Source organism: Nicotiana tabacum, chromosome 2 (assembly GCF_000715075.1).
Source record: "Nicotiana tabacum cultivar K326 chromosome 2, ASM71507v2, whole genome shotgun sequence".
NCBI classification, from domain to species: Eukaryota; Viridiplantae; Streptophyta; class Magnoliopsida; order Solanales; family Solanaceae; genus Nicotiana; species Nicotiana tabacum.
Window position 1 is genome coordinate 3,462,906 of NC_134081.1, and position 6,000 is coordinate 3,468,905.

The window sequence follows — 6,000 nt, forward strand, 5'->3', positions numbered from 1 at the left end:
AGTGCAGAAATAGCTCCCAATATCGGGGTGTCACTAAGCCATGAGCATCTATACATAATCAGTCTAGAAATGAAATGACTGTAATAGTTTGGATCCAAATACAATGAAAGAAAGGATAAGGAAGGAGAAACAAGGACTGCGAACACCAGGAAACTACCTCGATATCTCCAACGGTCAGCTACACGAAATATCAACACTCACCGCGTCCAAAAACTACTGGATCTGCACACGAAGTGCAGGGTGTAGCATGAGTATAACCAACTCAGTAAGTAACAATAATAAATAAGGAATTGAAAGATAATGACGAGCTACACAATTATAATTCATTTTCAGTAGTCTCAACAAGAAAAGTAGACATGCTTTCAAATCCGGCAAATTAAGTCAAATCAGTTTATTCGTGCCAAATTCAAGTAAAAACCATATAAAAGTATCCTTCAGAAGTTTTTCAAAATCAGTGATATATGGCAACTATGTGCAATAACAATGAAATCATATACAACCTCTCATGGCAACAATCACTCCGTGCTCCCATTCACTTCAACCTCACAATTACTCATTCCTCACAGTCACTCAGCATTCGGCACTCGACACTCGACACTCGCATTCAGTAGGTACATGCGCTTACTGGGGGTGTGTACAGACTCCGGAGGGGCTCCTTCAGCCTAAGCGCTATATCAAGCCAAATCATGGCATAAATGTGATGACCCAAAAGGCCATCTTATGCTTTAGAACTCGAATCTACGCTCTTAAGCCTTAAAAATCTCATTTTTACCCTCCTCGATTTGCGTGCGCAGCCCGGGCAGGTTTCCGAAATGTTTTTATTTTGAAAACTAATGAAAATAAAAAATTTTGCCTTAAAAGTTAATTTTAGGTGACTTTGGTCAACATTTTTGGTAAACAGGTTCGGATATGTATTTTGACGGTCCCGGTAAGTTCGTATCGAGTTATGGGACTTGGGCGTATACCCGGAATCGAATTTGGAGGTCCCTAGCTTGAGTTATAAATTTTTGATAAAAATTAAAAGTCTGAAAATTAATTGTTTTTAAGAATTGATCGATGTTTGGCATTGTCAGTATCGGGTCCGTATTTTGATTCCGGAGCCCGGTACAGTTTCATTATGATATGTAAGACTTGTCTGTGAAATTTGGTGAGAAACAAAGTTGATTTGACGTGATTCGGACGTCCAGTTGAGAAGATATGGATTTTAAAGTGTTCTTGAGAATTTCATTTGATTTGGTGCTAAATTCATAATTCTAGGTGTTATTTTGGCGATTTGATCGTGCGAGCAAGTTTGTATGATATTTTTAGACTTGTGTGCATGTTTGGTTTGGAGCCCCGAGGGCTCGGGTGAGTTTCGGATAGGCCACGGGATGTTTTGGACTTGGGAAAAATCTGGTTTTTGCAGATTCTGGTGTCTGGCATATCCTTCTTCGCGTTCGCAAAGGTCCTCTCGCGAATGCGAAGAGTAAACTGGTGAGGCCGAGACTTCTTCTTCGCGAACGCGAAGGCCTGGTCACGAACGCAAAGTTATGGGGGATTTACCCTTCACTAACATGACTTGACCATCGAGAACGCGAAGCACTTGGGGACCTGGGGGAGGGTTGGTCATGTTCTTCTATGTGAACGCGTCCTCTAGGTCGCGAACGCGAAGTCTAGGGGGGAGTTGCCTTATGCAAACGTGTAGGAAGATTCGCGAAGGTGAAGGCCTTAGGCCGCTGTGCATCGCGATCGCGACAGGCCTCTCGCGAACGCGATGAAGGCCTGTCTAGTGGCTTAAAACAGACTCCAAACACGGGTTTGAGCCATTTCTTCAACATTTTCAAGAACCAAACGGGTAGAGGTGATTTCCAAGAGTCATTTTCTTCCCCAAAGTGTTGGTAAGTAATTCTAAACCATTTTCTTTCAATTACCCATTACATTTCTTGAATTATTAACTAAAAATCTAGAGTTTTCATGGTAGAATTAGGGGTTAGGGTAGAAACTAGGGATTTCAGGAATTTGGGAATTTAGACCTCGATTTGAGGTCGGATTCCACAACCAATTATATATTTGGGCTCGGGGGTAAATGGGTGAATGGATTTTGGTCCGAACTTCAGGTTTTGACTAAGCGGGCCCGGGGTCGATTTTCGACTTTTTGGGGGAAAATTTAGGAAATCTAGATTTATGCAATGTAATTGATTCCTTTAGCAATATTTGATACTATTGAGTCATTTCTGAATAGATACGAGTGGGTTGGCGGACAATTCCAAAGAAAAAGCTATGATTGAGAATTAAGTTGCCTTCGGAGCGAGGTAAGTGTTGTGTCTAACTTTGGCTTGAGGGAATAGGTATTATGTGAGTATTTGGTACGTGTTTTGTTGTTGAATACGACGTATAGTTGAGGTGACGAGCATCTATACGTTGTGGTCGAGTCATAGCATGCGAGTAAAATTTTATTTCTTGCAAATTTGTAGTCTTAAATCTGGCTATCCATGCTTATTGTTGTTGTTGAAATGTTGGAAGGATTGTATCCGGTTCCACAAGGTCGATAAAATTATGAATATTGATTCGAGGTTGAGATGTTAAATTGTGAAAGTAATAATTTATGAAATATTGATTTCTTGTGAAACTACTCTCTATCCGTTGTTATTGATTCTGTGAATTGTGAGGAAGAGAGTAAAAGCACGAAGGGTGATGCCGTGCATAATTTAATTATATTGTGAGGAAGAGTGTAAATCACGAAGGGTAATGCCGTTCATAATTTAATTATATTGTGAGGAAGAGTGTAAAGCACGAAGGTTGATGCCGTGCACAATTTCTTTATATTGTGAGGAAGAGAGTAAAAACTGTCGTGCAGTTTTCCTTGCTGTCTTGATTGCTCAATTAGTTTAAGGATTTCCGATTTAATTATGTCCTTTCATTATTCTCACTCTTTATGTTGTATTCCCCCACTCTATGCTCCCCTCCCATTATTTCTGCATTATTGTTTTACTTATTGTTGTTGCCTCTAGCATGATTATACTGTTCAGGTTATATGTGGGTGTCTTGTCTTAGCCTCGTCACTACTTCACCGAGGTTAGGTCCGACACTTACCAGTACATGGGGTCGGTTGTACTGATGGTGCAACCTGCATTTTCTGTGCAGATTTTGATACCGGCTCAGGTTGATCAAAATTTGCTACTGGTCCGCTGTCCAGAGACTCAAGGTAGATCTGTCGGTGTTCACAGACTTTGAAGTCCCCATCTATCCTTTATGTCTTACTATTTTCTTTCGTTCAGACAGTTGTATTTCTTTCAGACTATTACTTGTTGTAAATTCTAGAATGCTCGTGAATTGCGACTCCAGATCCGGGTGGTGGTAGTTAATACTGATTTATGATATTCCACATTGGTTATATTTTGTTGTAGTTAATTAATGTTAATTACTAAATAGAAAATAAGAAATTGGTAAATGATTCTCTAACGTTGGCTTGCCTAGCAAGTGAAATGTTAGGCGCCATCACGGTCCCGTTGGTGGGAAATTTCGGGTCGTGACAGTTGGTATCAGAGCACTAGGTTGCCTAGGTCTCACGATTCATGAGCAAGCTTAGTAGAGTCTGGAGGATCAGTACGGAGACGTCTGTGCTTATCTTCCAGAGGCTATGAAGTTTAGGAACAAGTTTCACTTCTTTTCTTCTCTGTCGTGTGATTTTGCTTTCTCAATACTGATTGAACTCTTCTACTTTTATTCTCTCACAGATGGCGAGAACACGTACCGCTTCCTCAGCTGAGCAGCAGCCAGAGCCTCCAGTGACAGCTCCTTTACGTGACAGAGGTCGAGGCAGAGGCAGGGGCAGGGCTCAGCCTAGGGCCCGAGCAGCAGCCTCAGCAGTGGAGCCTCAGATAGAGCTTGACAAGGAGGTTCCAACCCAGACTGTTCCTACCGGACAATCTCAGGTTCCGGAGGGGTTCATTGCTACCCTGGTACTTCAGGACGCTTTGGTCCGTTTGGTGGGCCTTATGGAGAGTGTGGCCCAGATTGGCGCACTTCCCATGGCACCAGCAGTATCTCAGGCTAGAGGAGGAGCCCAGACTCCTACCACTCCCGCTCCGGAGCAGATAGCTCCCCAGTATCAGGCTCCAGCAGCTCAGCCAATTGGATTAGTTCAACCGGTTATTGTGGCACAAGTCAGAGATGGGCCAGCTATGTCTTCTGAGGCCTTATGGAGATTAGACAGGTTTATCAATCTCTTTCCTGTTCACTTCAACGGTGCTCCTTCAGAGGATCCCAGGAGTATCTTGACAGCTGTCACAAGGTTTTACGGAACATGGGTATAGTGGAGACCACTAGGGTCGATTTCGCTACATTTCAGATGACTGGTTCCGCCAAGAAATGGTGGAGAGATTACTTGTTGACCAGATCAGCTGGGTCGCCTGCTCTTACTTGGGACCAGTTCTCTCACCTCTTCATAGAGAAGTTTTTGCCTTATCACATTGAGAGAGGAGTGTCGCCGTTAGTTTGAGCGTCTCCAGCAGGGCAGTATGACTGTTACTCAGTATGAGACCCGTTTTGTGGATTTGGCCCGTCATGCTATTCTTCTGCTTCCCACCGAGAGAGATAGGGTGAGGAGGTTTATTGATGGACTAGCTCAGCCTATCAGATTGCAGATGGCTAAGGAGACGGGGAGTGAGATTTCTTTTCAGGCGGCTACTAATATCACCAGACGAGTCGAACTGGTTCTTACTAAGGGAGGTCAGGGGTCTGACAAGAGACCTCGTCATTCCGGTGAGTTCAGCGGTGCCTCGCCTAGAAGCAGGAGTACTTTTGGTAGAGGCCATCCTCCCAGGCCATTTCATTCAGCGCTTCAGGCATCTCACGGTGCCTCAGGTGGTCGTGGCCCTCAGATGCATTATTCCGACCAGCTAGCCTACAGTGCACCACCAGCTTCCATTAGTGCACCTCCACTCCAGAGTCATCAGGGTGGTTATTCAGGTCGACAGGGTCAGTTTCAGGGTCAGCAGTCATAGCAGCCGAAGTTGTGTTATACTTATGGTGATTCGAGGCATATTGCTAGATTTTTCCCTTGGGCAACGGGTAGCTCACATCATCAGAGTTCTCGTGCCATGGTTCCGGCACCAGTTGCTGCACCACCTGCTCAGCTAGCCAGAGGCAGGGGTTAGGCAGCCAGAGGTAGAGGCCAGACTGTTAGAGGTAGAGGTCAGGCCGTTAGAGTTGGAGACCAGCCAATTAGAGGCCGTCCCGGGGACGTAGTTCAGGGTGGTGGGACCCAACCCCGATGTTATGGTTTCCCAGCCAAGCCTAGGCTGAGTCATCAAACCACTGTTATCACAGGTACTGTTTCAGTTTGCAGTAGAGATGCTTCAATTCTATTTGATCCGGGATCTACTTACTCCTATGTGTCATCCTATTTTGCTTCCTATTTGGTTGTGCCCGTGATTCTTTGAGTGCTCCTGTGTATGTGTCCACACCAGTGGGAGATGTTACTGTTGTAGATCGTTTTTATCGTTCGTGTGTGGTCACTATTGGGATTCTTGAGACTCGTGTAGATCTTCTACTTCTCGACATGGTTGATTTTGATGTCATACTGGGTATGAATTGGCTGTCACCTTATCATGCTATATTAGGTTGTCACGCCAAGAGAGTGACCTTAGCCTTGCAGGGGTTACCTCGATTTGAGTGGAGAGGAAATCTTGGCTATTGTGCCAGCAGGGTTATCTCTTATGTGAAGGCTCGGCATATGGTCGAGAAGGGGTGTCTAGCTTATTTGGCTTATGTCCGCGATTCTAGTGCGTAGGTTCCTTCCATAGATTCTGTGCCGTTTGTTCGTGAGTTTCTAGAGTTGTTTCCTGCAGACCCGCCGGGGATGCCACCCGACAGGGATATTGATTTCTGCATTGATTTAGCTCCCGGCACTCAGCCTATTTCCATTCCGCCATATCGCATGGCCCCGCCAGAGTTGAAAGAATTGAAAGAGCAGTTGCAAGATTTTCTTGATAAGGGCTTCATTAGACCTAGTGTATC